This window comes from Falco naumanni, unplaced genomic scaffold, assembly GCF_017639655.2.
Source record: "Falco naumanni isolate bFalNau1 unplaced genomic scaffold, bFalNau1.pat scaffold_126_arrow_pat_ctg1, whole genome shotgun sequence".
Lineage (NCBI taxonomy): Eukaryota > Metazoa > Chordata > Aves > Falconiformes > Falconidae > Falco > Falco naumanni.
This window is the reverse complement of record NW_024427365.1, coordinates 28,843-45,587: the sequence shown is the minus strand read 5'-3', so window position 1 is coordinate 45,587 and position 16,745 is coordinate 28,843.

Below are 16,745 nucleotides of genomic sequence, written 5' to 3'. Positions count from 1 at the left end.
AATCCCAGGGAGGGGCGGGGCGGGGGCGGGTTCTGCTGAGCAGCCGGAGCTGCCCGGGCCGCCGCGGCTGCCGCGGGGTGCGGGCGGCGGGGACGGAGGGGGCGGAGTGGGTGCGGGCGGCGGGGGCTGGGGAGCTGCTCCGTGTGCCGGGGGCACCCCGGGCTGGTGCGTGCCCCGCCGGGAGGAATGCAGCCGGCAGAGCAGGTGTTGCAAAGTGTCGGCTTGAAAACCACTGGCAGTTCACAAAAGGAAAAGCAAATTTATAAAGAGTGCAGAGGAACACGGAACAAATCGGGAATTGTGTCACATTCGCCCTAAACCCACCCCAGACCTGTGCAGTTCTGATCCCCACGCCAGAACAGATCAGGTGGAGTTAAAACGGGGCAGAGAAAATCAGCAGCGAGGATAAAAACTAGCTTCAGCGGAAGGAAATGCTGAAGAAGGAATCTTCAGAGGGGCAGTTATTGTATAAAAAGATAGGTAGTAAAGTTGTAGTTAGTGTAAAGGAGGCAAGCACGACTAATGGAGGATTTCAAATAGGAGAAATCAAATCAGGTACTTAATCACAGGGAAACCGGGGAACTGATTGCCACAGGATGTTTTGGGTACCATAATGTTACTTGGCTAAGGGAGGGTGTGGGGGGGTGCGTGTGTGTGAAGAAAAGAGAGAGGAAAAAAGAACAAGATTAGCTACATTCACAAAGACTAGAACTCTTAAAGCGGCACCTTTGTCACTGCGAGTGCTTGCACTGTGCGCTGGCACAGCTCTGAGGCGGTGCCTGAGCTGCACTGGTGCAGATCTGCCCTCTCCTCAGCCTTGTGCTGTCAGCTGTGACTGCAGGCAGGCTGCAGGAACCAGCAGAACCATCCTTACCGCTGCAGAACAGGAATCTGCTATGAACCAACAGGCAAAGAAGAGCAGGGAGCCAGGGAAGGAAGAGTGCGGTGATCTCTCTCTGCTTGCATCTTGCCCACAGGTCACCAGCAGTGGCAGAAGAAAATGACATTCCTCTGTCTTGGCTGCCCTCAAAGCAAGACAGTGAGAAGACTGAGCACCTGTGTGTTTTGTGAGCTCAAAGATATTATCTTGACCTCAAATATATTATCTTGGAGTTGTCGTAAGATTTCTTAGCAAGAAGGTACAGAACCAAACCTCTTCCTTAACTAAAGTCGTCCTTATTGCTTTGGTTTACAGCACAGCCCCTAACCACCAAGGCAAGTAAAAGCGCAGTAACTTCCAGAAAGGGGGCAAAATTGAATAAACTGATGGGAAACTGTTCCTATTTTTAAACTGAAAGTAATATCCCTCTGCTCTTCTGCATAGCTGAAGTGAGGAAAATGATGTTTGGGTGGGGTTGCTAACAGAGTTTCACACTTCAAATTAAACCAGAAGCAGAAATTTTGTCAATGTTGTCATCAAAGCTGAAATCCAGCACCACAGAAGGATGCTGCTTTACCCAAGGAATTAATGGCCTACAATTCTAGTAAGCTCATGCTGTCATCTTCTCAAGAGGCTTTGCATTTTTCCCCCCTCTGTAATAATTTATTCAGAATTACGTTGCTCAGTGTAAACAGCCAAAACTTAAGTAAAGCAAATCTGAAAAATCCAGAAAAATGTCCACAAAGAAATGCTTCTCGGCATTCTTGAGGTTGTCTTTTGCATTACTTCAGTGAAATGAATTTGGGTTTCTTTCTCCCTGTGCAGCAAGAGTGCCAGAAGACCATGACTACCTGATGGTGGGACAGGTGAGGTTTTTAGTGTATCATCCGTAAATCAGGGCAGAGCCAGCAATACGTCGTCCATAACTGAAATGCAGAGCATGATTCCCTAAAACTAACACACAGAAACAGCGGTCCCTTTCGTACCACTGGCCATTCTTGACTTCAGCCACAAGACTGGGTTCATTTGCCACTTCTTGGTCAGTGGGTTAAATTTGGTCCTGAGGGCTTTAATTGTTACTTTACTGTCAAAGATTGTTATTAGCCAAAGGTGATGGGAGCTGCAAGAATAAATAGCTTATTACTAATTTGTGTCATTGACATATGGACTCAGTGCTTTCCTTCTTTTTCACCCATGTGAACTCAAATTGCTGTTAGCCCGCACGCCCCTATTTGCCATGTACCATGGCAGTTACTCTCTGGTGTCTGCCTCTCCCACAGCTGTGCCTTTCTCTGCAGCTAGCTTTCTTCCTCCTTCCCTGCTGCGGGACACCAGCGGTGTGTCCATTGTACAGACGAGAAGGTGGGCCTTTGCCAGAAATTCATAATCCTCTTCTGCCAGTGCTTAACCTCCATTCCAACCCTTTGTAATAACCTCCTGGTTTTCTACATTTCCCTTGCTTATACATATATATATAGTACAAAAAAACCCCTACCAACTTAACGATGTAGATTACACATTTTGCAAACTGATTCTGCAGAGCTGAACAAAAATGTTATTGTTAGCTTGTCTGCTGTATGTCAGGGCAAGGACAGCTGCATTTCCATGCAGTGTGCTGACCCTGACTACCATCCAAGGACATACCACTGTTAGTAAAGGCAGCACTTAATCCCTGGAAGGTTTTACCAGGTTAAGTGGAGGATTTTTCATCACTTGGAAAATGTAAATCAATGTGTGCTTTTGTTCAGCTACCAGTTAGTTGAGGAAGTGACCAGTTTACGTTATCAAGCCTGTAATTTGCAGAAGGCCAGACATGCTACGTACAGTCACCCTTCCTGGGCTGAAAATGTCCACCTCTAAATGCATAAGAGGAATGTACATATATAATACAAAGCTGGAAAATAACTGTTCTTACCATGATTATAGGCATGTTAGATTTGTGAGTGGTAAGAAGTGTTGCTGTAATTATTTTCAGTTTTGTTAGGAAGATAACAAAGAACCGTTGAGAAACATTCCCTAGAGAATTAACATTTTGGAAGAAAAGTGATTTTTCTTACATTTTTTTTCTAGCTAAAGAAATAATTAGCTAGTACAGAAGGATGGGTATTATTTTCTTATTGAATGTATAGCAGTACAAATCTTTGAGCTCCAGACCTCTTGTAACGCAGCTAAGACAGAGTCTCATACTACTACATTTTAATTTGTTCTGGATCAACGTAAGTAAACATTGAGTATTTCTATCCATTTCATCTTAGTTAGGAAGGAAAGAAGGACCTAGATGCTTTGCTAATAAGTCAGATAAGATTAAACTCAAAACTGTTTTCAGATCTGACAAATTTTGGCAAATAATCTCTATTTTTAATTAGGGATGGGATTAGGTCCGGAAGCACAAGCACAGTACAAGACAACCAACTTTCCTACTCAGCTGACTCATCTGAAGCTATGGAACATGACAATTTTAGAACAGAAGCCTAAGAACATATCATCAGCCCATTTTTCTCAGTTCTGTTTTAAGTGATCTTTGAGAAGCATAGTTAACCTCTGTTTCATGTGTTAATACCGTATTAAATTGCCTTATTGCTTTGTGATGCAGAGAAACTTTGATGTTGATGTCTCTGATTCGTTTCAAGAATGTTTTTTTCTTGTAAGCTTGAAAAAAGAATATTCCACTGAAATAAGTTGATTGCAAGGAGTTTCAGTAATTGAATCCCTAGATAGTCGTCTTTATGCTGGGAGGTTTTGTCCCACTTCTAATGGATTTTCAATGCTGACACAGTTTCATTTAAAACTGTTGCCATAAAACATGTTAGAATTTTCTAATTTTGTTGCAGGATTTTTTTTCCCCCAAAACCTTTTTAAAAGCTGAGGTTGAAGATAATAGTATTACACTAAGAAATACTGTAAAATATATTCTGAGAAATTAGAAAGATTTCTACAAGATAGACCTGTTAAGACTATCATGCTGTCAGTCTGTTGCGGAGTGTTCACCAGTACTAAAACGACTGCATTTAAATACTATTATAAGTTACTGGGGTGTTTTTTCAGCGGGAAGAAAAATCCTTTGTGACCAAAATGTAAACCAAAGACCTATCTTCCACAAAGTTCAGAAGTCTGTGGCTATCCAACTGCACAGCAGTTCTGTCATCAGAGCAGCTTACCTAAACTCACCACCTGTTAAAGGGGGATGATGAACTTCTTGCTTCCTTTAATTGCACCCTCTATAAAACCGGTTTCATTTCACTCCCTGCTGTTCCCTGGTGTGGGGTCAGCAGGATGCAGACAGCACCCTTCTGTGCTGTGAATTGGGGTCTGATGGGTGAGCAGTCTGCGGGGGTAGGGTGGGGGGGCAGGAAGGGTACCGAGGTGACACCCCCCAAGCCCAGGGCACACTCGCTCCAAGGACAGGCAGCCCCCCTAAGTCAGCATTTGAGAACCAGAAGATGCTGGTGAGGGCTCCCAGCACAGGGCTCTACTCCATTGTCTGTGGAGGAAAGAGGGTTGATGACTTTGATGTTTATCAAGACGAGTGCTCTATAAATTCATGCTCCCAAAAATTCATGTACTACTATCGTGATTTTGGGGTGCAGAGCGCAGGAATTTGGTTGGTGGTCCTAATCCACCAAGCTAATGCAGCTTCATAAGATCCTATCTGTCAGCTGAGCTACGGTAGCAACGGGTGTGCTCTGGTCAGCCTGAGTTGCAAAGCAGTTTGGCTAGATAAGCATCTTCTGATACAAAAAGTTTTAAGGGTAGGACAAGCCTTACATGACTGTTTCTTGTAATTATTCATTCACACAGATCATCTTTTTTGACATACTTTGGAAAAATTTTGAAGTGTTCCCAAGATGTAGGACAAGTGGCTGGATCGTAAGAGCATAGATATTTCAGATCCAGGTGGGTAAATATCTGAACTACCTCAGGCAAGATAAACCCAAAGTTTTGTTCCTCACAAACCAATCACAGAAATGAAAAATTACCATTCTTGTAATAAGACAATATGTAAAATGACAAACAAAATATGACAATAGGGAAGTCAGTGGCTTTGTTACATACTCTCATAATCTGGCCCTTAAAAGCTATCTCCTGGCTACATCATTGTTGCAGTGAAATTCATTGTTCTCTTTACACATCTTTGAAACTCTCATGTATCAATGACTATAAGATCAGAGTATGATCATCTTCAAGGAAGAGTTGGTAGCTCACTCTTCACCAGGGTTGTAGAATGACCGAATCTGGACTTCTGCACACATTGTCAGGAATTTTGTCTGATTTTCTATTTTGAGGGATGTGGGGTGGGGGGTGTGTGTGTGTCGCGCAGAATGTGCTCTTAAGTTCCTGTATTCAGTTAGTGCTGTGATCATGCTCAGGAAGGTCCTCCGCTGAAGTCAGGGCAGGTACAACAAAATGAGAATTCTGGATTTGGCTTCATTGTCCAAATTCACCGTGTCTGGGAGATGAATAAGCCAGGCTGATACTTACAATGATGCGTAGCCATTCTCAGACAGTTTAGCATAATACGTTATTCCAAAAATCTTTTGAACATGCCAGCATTTGGACATTCATAAGGTTTTTAACAAAGAACTCTCTAAATGCATTTAAAACCATTTTAAGCCTTGTATCACTAACAAGCAGACCGGAAGAATTAAGTTGCTGTGACTTTGCATTAGTGGCCATGACAGCATACATTCAGTTCTGACATTTACTGTTATTCCCATGACACCCATAAATATTGCAGACAGCTAGCTGGCTGATCACACATTGCTTGGCTTAGCTGCTTCTGTAATTTAGGGGGGGTTAAGCTAGCATTTGAAAAATAGAAACTTTTTTACATTTCATATTTATTACTTTGCAATCTTCAAAAGGAAAATCACCCCCCCCACACACCATGTTCTGATCCATCCAGTGAAAAGTTCCTCAAGGACCAATAATTCCTATTGTTGTTAGTCAGTTCTCTAATATTACAGATTAATGTGGAATATCTTTTTCTGACTCCTGTTTGTGGCCTTGCCCATATGATTTCCTTCACGATATTTTGGGATGTCTCATTTAATCATTCAAGGTCATCACAGACATTTTGCCTCCTGCAGCAGTGAATCCCACAGTTTACTTACACATGTTAAATATATTTCCCAATAATTGTAAAACATGCCTCTTCTTTCCTTTTCTTTCTCTCCATTCGCACTGCCAAATGTTACAGTAAAAGGAACTCTAAAGCTTATTTTTCCTGCTACCATTTCAGCTAGTCCCTGTGTCTTAAAATCTTTGCTTTAGCAAAGCATTTCAAATACAACAGTAGCATTGAAGAATATAAAGATGTCATATGTTTGATTTTCCTCTGCTCATTTAAAAAATGTGTTATCTGTATTTTCTGTAATTTCTGGTGGAGGCTGGGCAGAAATCGATATTGCTATTTATGTTTGCTCCTAGGGAGAGGTTCTGCCTACTCAGAGCACAGTAATTGTGCTCAGTAATTGAAGTATGGGATTATTTTAGGCTAATGTGTGTTTACTTGCTCCAAGTTAAATTTCATCACTGCTACTTCTATTTCCATCTGAAATATTTCTTAATCCTCCATAATTTTTCACCATCTCTGCTGAAGCACTTCTCCAATAGTATTACTGACTGCCCTGTTTCTGTCTTCTTCCTTCCGCACATCAAATGTCTGGGATTTTTTGGTGTTATCTTAGAAGTTTAATTTGTATCTAATGCGGATTTGGACCATTATATCAGATACTGAGCCAGAGTCGTGTGGCTTTTGTGATGAGCAGTCCTGTCTCACCAACCTGCAGGTTCTAGGAGCTGACAAGCATATTGACAGGGGCTTGACTGCTGGTTTTCCAGAAGGCTTTTGGCAAGGTCCTTCTCCAAAGGCTCTTAAGGAAATTCAGACATCACAAGGAGGAAGGCAGTTGCATGGTTAAATAACTGGGTAAAAGACAGGGAACAGAAGATAAGGGTAAACGTTCAGTAAATGGTCAGAAGGCTGTTTTTCACCTTCATGAGCAACTTAGGAGTAGGTATCAATGACAGATGAGGTGTCAATCTTTACAAATAATATGAAGTTATTCAGGATGGAGCAACTGTCAAGGACTGCAGAAGCTGCTAACAAAACTGAGTAACTGTTTAAATGTATTTTGCACCCAGTTATTAAATGTGTTGCTTTATTTGCCTCATCTCATAAAGACAGAGTGGGAAAAAGCTCATAGGAGAACAGCAAAGATCACGGGTATGGAGTATCTTCCATGTGAAGGAAGACTGTGCAGACCAGGACTCTTCAGCCCAGAAAAGCTCCAATATGTGACAGAGGCATATAAAACCATAAATAGCCAGAGAAGTTTATTGTTTATTTTCTTTCCCTGTGGGACAATTAGGGTTCATGTCGCGACGGAGGGAAGACACAGTCACTCAATATGAGTGATCAGCAGACTTCGTTTATTGTCCCTTACAGTCACCTTTTATGCCTTCTTATAATTAGCTCATACATATTACAAAAGTTAAGCTCATTATTGGTTAGTTGCCTAAATACCAAGCCTGCCCCTAGTTTCTCTTCTGTAGTTATCTGTTCCCACCTGCAACATTCTTTTCCCACCAAAATCTTCCTGTTATTGTGTAACAAGGACAGCCAAAGACAGTGTATTTTGCTTTACTTCAGATAAGCTGAGAGCAATGTGCATTTTTGTCCAGCCAGCTGGACTATGTCTATGAGACCTTTTCCAGCTACCCAGTTATCCACAATTCCCCCGTTTTTATTTTGGGCGACATAGGCCTGGTTGATCATTTTCAATAACAGCGTTTTAACACAGGAAAATACACAGCCAACTTATAAAATCTCAGTTCAGAAGGATAATTCCAGAAACACTTGAAAAATAAAGTTAGCTTGAAGCTTTAATTTAGATGCTCTTTCTGTTCCAGTGATATAAAAAGTTTAAAAAATTCAAAGGTAATTTTAAAGTTCTGAACCTGGACTAATGCAAGCTCAAAACCCAAAAAGAAACCAACCTGATGTTTGACTAGGAATATTTGCAAATATTTTAGTGGAAAATCCCTGATCATTAACAATTTTCTGTCCAAATAACAACTGCCCTTATGCAACCAACCAGTCCATACATTTTCTGAAGAATACCTCATTGATATCAAAGAATTAACAAAGGGAAAAAAATTAGTTCTAAGCTATATACATTCATAAGTGGATTTTTCAATAGTTACATACAGATTTACACACTAAGCCATAATGGCTTGTAGGTGATACACACAAGAAGAGTACGTTGCTTATCTGTCTGAATGTCTATGCTAAATTTGACAACTATGCCACAAGCCAAGCCTACATGGGTGCTGTATGTTATGCACGTTCCTTAACAAACAGAAGAATAATAGACAAATTCCCAAGATCTAGTCCCCAACCTAATTATATTATTTTGTAGCCAATTAAGGAAAATAACACAAATGTGCATATCTACGTGTGCACACACCTTTTAGTTCAGAACCAATCTGTGATAAAAGGCCTTAGCCTTATGGCATCATCGAATCTTAACGAGTACAGTAATTAAAAATGCAGTCTTACTGTAAGTGCGATTTATGCTGACATTCCCTCAAATGCTACACGTGAGTACTTCTCACTCAACTGCCTCAAGTTAAAATAGTAGTATTTGTTAATATGTATTAACAAATCATTAATTCTCTGCAATAGCAGTTGACTTCCATAACACTATGTAAGCAAAAGAGGCTTAAGATGGGTTTTCTGAATACTAACAATTTATTATAGACTGTCTAAACTCAGGTCTTGCAAGATTTCACTCTGCCAGACATAGAAACACTGTTGCACTCCAGTTGTGATATCCCTTTTCCCAAGTTGTCACATGCACATCTCGCTCAAGCAACATTATTGTTATTCTCTCTGCTACATAAAAGCATATTGCACTTGTAGATATAAAAGACAGCACCCTTACTTAGATTATTACCTCATTACCTCATAACTCTTAGTATACTTTGTATCTCTGATTTCATCACTTCAAAAATTCACCAGGAGCAGATAAAACCACAGCATCAGACTAAACTACACCTTGACTGCTGATTCAAATAAAGGCATTCTCTTCAGATAGGCCTAATGCTTACAAATAATTTTGGCTGGTTTTGAACAAAAAACTATTATTACAATAATGATCAAAAATAATAAGCCCGTTTGCAAAATGCCTTTAAGCCAGCCTCCTAGTCCCAACCAATTTCCACATTCAGAATACAGCATAAATACAGAATACAGAATAAATTATCTCCATCAAGGCAAAAAGGCTTCTTTTTAAACACAGAGATGTTTGCTAGTTCAAAGCAGAAACCCATTTCTTGTAGGTGACATCTGAAGCACTTTTTTTTTTTTTTTTTTTTTTTTTTTTTTTTTGTGGGCTTGTAATCAAGTCCGTATTTTTCCTTGAGAAGCTTAAGCTGTTCCTCTTGTTTCAGGAGTGTTTCCAACTCTGAGTTGTCGAATAGGTCCGTATTTCCCAAACATATCATACATTTCCTCCGCTGTGATTTTTATACGGCAGGTTCCGAATATAGAGGATCCGATTGACCTCTGGGGGCAGCCAGATGTTAGCTCGCTTGGCCGCTTGCATCGCCATGGCGCCGATCGGGGGGGGTGTGTGTGGGGGTGGGGGGTGCCGCCTTGGAGAGAAACCGCGGCCGGGAAGGGGCCTGCCGTGCCGCGCGCCGCCGCTGCCGCGGGGGTCCCGGCTGCTATCCCATACGCTAACAACCCGGGTAATGCCTTGTTACAATCCATGTCCCGAACGCTCCGCTTTTCTAAAAAGCATATGAGCGAATCGTACGTCGCTTGTCTCTCCACACCTTCGTCAGCGCTGTTGCAGCCTTTGCGAGACTTCGGCGACGCGTGGCCGGCGGGACCCTCTGTAGGTGCTCCCGGGCGCGGGGACTGTGCCCTGCCGCCTCCTGCGCTGCTTTCAGGACCGGTACCCGAATCTCCGTCGAACCGTGGCTCGCAGGTTCAGCCCTCTCTAGGGTCCCTGTTCGGGCGCCATTTGTCGCGACGGAGGGAAGACACAGTCACTCAATATGAGTGATCAGCAGGCTTCGTTTATTGTACCTTACAGTCACCTTTTATGCCTTCTTATAATTAGCTCATACATATTACAAAAGTTAAGCTCATTATTGGTTAGTTGCCTAAATACCAAGCCCGCCCCTAGTTTCTCTTCTGTAGTTATCTGTTCCCACCTGCAACATTCTTTTCCCACCAGGTTCAGCCAATGAAGCTCGCAGGGAGCAAGTTCACACTGAACAAAACAGGGTGAATCTTTATACAATATGTAGTTAAACTGGTGGGAAGCCTTGCTGTAGGATGCTATGGATGATGGCCATTTACACGATCTCAAGAGGACACTGTGTAAAAGCCTGGACAGGAAATCCTGTCGAGCTATTAAATGCAAAGATTTTCCTGAATCCCTCTGGAGAGGTCCATAAGCTGCACATTCGTGGCAAGAGTGCATACCAGGAGGTGTCACTGGAGGCTTTGCATCCCCAGGCACCTGCTGGTGGCCACGACTGGCAACAGGACACAGGGTTAGACACCGTGCAGCCATTTCTTATGGTCTGCTCCCCTCAGGACACTTGGAACAGCTTCTCTTCTTAAGCGACAGCAGATGTTGTGCCTAACTGATGATATCCCAGTCAGCAAAGTTACAAAAAGACCCGTCAGCTGTATATTGAGGCCAAGAAAGTTCAGGCTGAGACACAGGTTTTAAACACGTAAGGTCATTTCTGTTTGGAAGCCCTAGTCCAGCCGCAGCACGCTCCTGCTCACTGAAAGCTTTGGAAGCAACTAAGATTTCCCTGGGGCTGCTGAGCTCAGCAGAACGGGAACGGTTTGCTCCCGCGGACTGTCCTTTCTTTTGCTAGCTGCATGCTTCCCAAATCCCTCCCTGCTAATGAGGGCCACAGAGAGGCCACCAGGACCCTTCTACTTGTGAAGGAGAAGTTGAGTAATTGCTGGCTGCATGTGCCCCTCTCTCCGTACCCTTCCCAGCAGGTGCACTGGCTCTTCCCTTGCTACGCAGCCCCTCCTCGCTTCCCCAGTTGCTGCATTGCTGCCTCTACCAGATCTTGGCAGCTCTCCTGATGTTGTAAACTGAAGGAGGGTGGCTATCCTCATTTCCCACTCTTGCTATTAATCCTACTCCTCTGTCCTTGTTGAGATACTGTTATAAATTGAGACCACAATTGATCATAATCCAATTAAAATTTTATTAATTATAGCAAGTAGAATATGAGCAAAGACAGCGCTGGACGGCAGGGGAGTCTGCGCTCCGCCAACTGCCGCCCTGAGCAGTTTAAACAGTCCTTTTTTATACTTTTTACTTTCGTGTTTATGAAGTAGTGGAGGTGTTAACCCCTTACTCATATATCTTTATATGGGGTCGTCTGTCTTGTTTCTGTCTGGCGGTTATCTTCTCTTTTACAAGCAGCATCCTGGACATCTGGCGGTTATCTTATTTTTCACAAGAGGCATCCTGGATATCTGGCGCCTAGTCTCTACATTATGCTTAACATAAATCTTAATAAACAATATCCTAGTCCATAGTTTCTTACAATCCCCCCTTTTTCTTTTTATCCTATTATTGTTTATTAGACGCTACTTTCATTCTCAGCACTGCAAATAAACCTTTTTCCACAATCCCAACATTTATCATAACACTCACAAGGTAATACCTCACAATTACAATAGGCACAATTTTCATGTGGCATAACGCATTCGCAACAATCTTCATCCTCATTAATAGATACACTCTTATATTTTGCCCTAGACCTCATAGTTAAAATAAGCAATTTAGCTATGTCAAATCGTTCTCTAATAAAGTGTAAAATATAGCGTAATATACAAGGCCCAAATATAAGTCCCAGAATCAACATAATAAGCGGTCCTGCTAAAGCAGACAACAAAGTAGTTAGCCAAGGTGAAACATTAAACCAGTTTGCATACCATGACCTGCCCACCTCACGATCTTTCTTACGTTGATCTAACCTTTTCCGGAGTTCAGACATGGTGTCCTGGACTACTCCCGTATGGTCAGCAAAAGAACAACATTCTTCATTGAGAGCTACACATAACCCTCCTTCCTTTAAAAACAATAGATCTAATCCTCTTCTATTTTGCAGCACTACTTCTGATAAAGACTTTACTGAAGTGGCTAAATTTTGGATAGATTGTTCTATTTTTGCTAAATCCTCATCTACAGCCATCTGCAAACTTTGTAATTCCTGACCTTTTACTAGGGAGGTTATGCCTGTACCTGCTCCAACTCCGCCCGCTATCAGCAGTGTAGCTAGGGTTACCACTGTAACTGGCTCTCGTTTTTGTCTGTTCAGGTCTCCTTCAAAGTGGCGTAACACCTCCTCAGAGGTGTGATAGATCAGACGGGGAACAATAATCACCTGTACGCAAAACTGAGATTGGTTAAACACGTTTAGGGATAGGCAAGGCGTTACTCCAGTGTCTGAACAAACCCATTTAGCTCCTGGTGTCGGGATAGCCCATTTGTCATTTTGATTCTTGTGTTTCTCTATATTGGTGTTAGTGACTGTTCGGTTGCACAGAGGCTGATACTTTTCGGGCACTGTACCTATACATTTTCCTTGACCTGTTACTAATTGAATAGTAATTCCTTGCGTATGGTTCCTCTGGTCATCCCATGGGCATTCTCGTGGGTTTGAACCATTAGACCATTGAATCCTACCTGGTTTTCCAATTGCCTCAAAATATGGTGGTCTAACATTATAACATAGCCAGCATTCCTCAGTTAACTTTGGTTTGCTTTCATTAAGGGCACGATAAGAGGCTTGCATTAGATTCCATAAGGGGTCTCTGGATTCTGACAACTTTAGATCCCTGGATAAGGAGAATTCAGTCACAGTGTTTGTTGTTTCTGAAAGAGAGTTTGGAGAAGTGGTTGCGACGCTTGCGGGGGCAACCTTTTCTTCAGAGAAAGTGGGTGGATTCAGGACCAGGTTTGGTCCTATTGGCAAAGGATCATGAGGAAGTCTTTCTTTTATTATTTTAAACATACTCCCCCTTATCTGGCCCTGTGTCCCAAAACCTAATTCCCCAGATTTTTCCACCTAACCATGAGTCTTCTGTAGGATTCATTACTTTGATACTAATGTTTCTGCAGTATCCTGGTGAATTACAATGTCCATAAACACGTCCATCCTTCCCAATGTTTGGCCGCTTACACCCTTTAGGCTCCCATTCAAATTTCAGATATCTGTCTCCAGGACTTGTCCAATCAGAAGCCCAGGTTTCACAACCCCAATAGCCACAAAAGTATTGACCTGGTTGATTACAATAGCTTTTACCAGGGTTTGATGCAGGACATACATAATATGCTCTACATGGATCTGCCCTATCTTTACGTCCTCCAATAATCATTGCAGTTAATGGTACAGTAAATTTTACTGTCTTTGGAGTTGTAATATTTTGAATTGCATGTGTCTCCTGTAAGTTATATATTTTCCATACCATAGGTTCGTGTGGATTTCCTGCCATTGTGGGTAAGACTAATGTGCTAAAGGTGCACAAGAAAAAGGGTACTGTGAGAGGGGTTTGTTTTTTATTAAATTTTTGGCTCTTACCAGTCCCGGGGGAGTTCAGCCAGGGTCGCTTGCGCATTCCAAGTTGTAGGCTTTTTCCTCTGGTAGGTTCTCCTCTGCCTCGCCCGTCGACTGGGTTGCAGCCAGCCACGGGGGTTGCCATCTTCTCGGCAGCAGGAGTCCCTGGTGGGAATATGCCTTTCGCACTTGGTTAAACGGTGAGCATAAGCAGGCCAAGCTTTGGCCTTTACCATATGTTCATTGTACCCTACAGCTTTTACTTCCCGTCTACATTGGACTGTGACAATATCAATTACAAATGGTACTCTTTCCTGAGGGTGATAGCAATAATATTCAGGGTTTATCCCGAATGCAAAATAGAACCACTGTTCAGGAGTCCAATCCGGAAATTTGTTTCCAAATCGTTTTAGGGCCCAATCAGTTAGGTGCCTCTCGCTTTTATGGCAAGAGTTACAAACTCCTCGAGGAGGAGTTCCCCTCTTACAGTGTATCCACCATTTTTCCTGACACTTTTTGCACTTAAAACATGTAAATGGATAACACTCACAGTCAGGTTTCTCACACCTGACCCTGACGTCAGAGGTATAGGTGGCAGAAGTTGAGGTGGCTTTCAAATAACAAAATTCTTTGTTGATGTTACAAACTGAGCAGGCATAAATTTAACATACCCCTTTTCCACACTTAACTATTTTCCACAGATAATATACAATCAAATATATTATTAACGCAAAAATCAATCCTAAAACGCACTATATTCCAAAAGGTAGATCTGCTAAATACTGGAAAAACAGTTTGTATCATTACTTATCGTTTTAACACAAGCTTGGTGTCTCCAGGTGAGCTGACAATCTTCCACTGTGGAGGATTTACTGGTCCCTTAACACGACTGGCATGTGTCCATCCGCGCTCTGCAGTTCGGATGGCTGTCTCTGTGGTGAGCAGAACAAGGTAAGGTCCCTCCCAATTAGGTTTTAGGGTTTCTTCCTTCCACACTTTAACCAATATCCAATCCCCAGGTTTAACATTGTGAATTTTTAAGTCCAACGGGGGTCGTTGCACAATCAGTCCACGTTCCCAAAGCTTGTTACGATGTTCTGCTAATTGTAAAACATATTCATTAATCGTACGGTCTCGAATTAAAATATTTGTTTGTGGGCTTTCAATTCTATAGGGCATTCCATACACCATTTCGAATGCTGATATTCCCACATCCGCTCGGGGTCTAGTTCTGAGAATTAATAGTGCCATGGGTAGGCACTTAATCCACAATAATTTGGTTTCTATCATTAATTTAGTTAAAATAGTTTTGATTTCCCCATTCATCCTTTCAACTTTTCCCGAACTTTGTGGATGCCATGGCGTATGGTATTCCCACTTAATACCCAAGCTTTCTGTTAGATCTCTAACAATTTTTGACACAAAGTGTGTTCCTCTGTCTGAGTCGATTACTTCAGGTACTCCATATCGAGGTATAATGTGTTCAAGTAGCACTTTAGTAACTTGGTTAGCTGTTGTCCTGGAGGTAGAAAAAGCCTCAACATAATGTGTTAAATGATCTACCAGTACTAAGAGATATTTGTAACGCCCTACTCTAGGTAATTCAGTAAAATCCACCTGCATGTGTGAAAAGGGTCTGTATGCTGGGGAACGTCCTCCAAGAGGTTTTTGCCTCATGTTGTTTCGGTTTACTTTTTGACAGGTCTCACAGGCTGCTGTAACTGCTTTTGCTACATTATATACACCTATACAGGCAAACAGTTGATTAAAATGATCAACTAACGCCTGGGTTCCCCAGTGTGTTTTACTGTGTATTTTTGAAAATATTTCGAGTGCTATACCTTTTGGTAAAACTTCTCTCCCATCTGGCAATATGTACTTACCATCCTGTTCCTTAGCTCCCATTTGTTCTAGTTTTTCCTTTTCTATAGACTCAAAGCTCAAATTTTTATTAACAGGTATTTGTTGTATAGTTAAAATCGTACTATAATTGCCTGCCACTCGTTTTGCTTCTGTATCAGCTGCATTATTTCCCCTAACTTGGTAACTTGTACCTCGCTGGTGTCCCTTTATATGTACAACTGCTATTTTATTTGGCATTTTTAATGCCCCCAGAACTCGCCGAATTAATTCTGGGTGTATTAGTTCTTTTCCCTGTGAGTTAACGAATCCTCTTTCCTCCCATATTTTCCCAAAAGTGTGTACTACTCCGTACGCATAGCGTGAGTCTGTATATATAGTTCCATCCTTTCCCTTCAGTGACTCTAATGCTTTCCACAATGCATACAGCTCACAGGCTTGAGCCGACCAGCTGGCACTTAGGGGGCCCGATTCTATTGTCTTAAATTCTCCTTTCTCTGACTTAATGATGGCATATCCAGACAATCGTTTACCTTCCACTATTCGTGATGACCCATCTATAAATAGTACTTCTCCACATTGTAGTTCTTCTTCTTCTAAGTCTGGTCTAATGCGTGTCTGTTGTTCAATTGTTTGAAGACAATTATGTACTAACTCAGTACTTTCCCCTGGGTATAAAAATTCTGCAGGGTTAACCGCTTTGATAGTCCTTAGGGATAGTTTTGGAGATTCTATGAGTATTCCCTCATACTGTCTGGCGGTTATCTTCTCTTTTACAAGCAGCATCCTGGACATCTGGCGGTTATCTTATTTTTCACAAGAGGCATCCTGGATATCTGGCGCCTAGTCTCTACATTATGCTTAACATAAATCTTAATAAACAATATCCTAGTCCATAGTTTCTTACATTACAAATCTCCAGATAGTACAGCAGGACCCTGATATGAAGTACAGAAATCAGGAAATTCTACGATAATTAGAGGGAATGATGGGAATGAATGCTCCACTGACAGGATGGCTCAATTTAAACTATACTGCTCTGAATTGGAGTGTATGTGGCCCGCCAATTCTAACACCAACTAATACAAAAGGAAAATATAGTATTACCCCGAAATGTGGGAAAGTGCATCTAGATATGCTCGCTAATCAGACCTATAGTTGCTTACATCAAGGATTATGGTGGTTATGTGGAGATGGCAGGGCCAGGAAAAGACTACCTAACTGACGGCAAGGTGAGTCTGGGGTAGGATACCAGTTCCCCAAGGCAGGATATTTAATCATTCGCGTCCTCCACCGGGTGTTTTGAGATCCCCATGGAAATTGGTTAAATGAGGAACTAATAACCCCCTGATGACCCGAAAGCCCCTCAGTATTCCATAGTTTTGCGAGATGG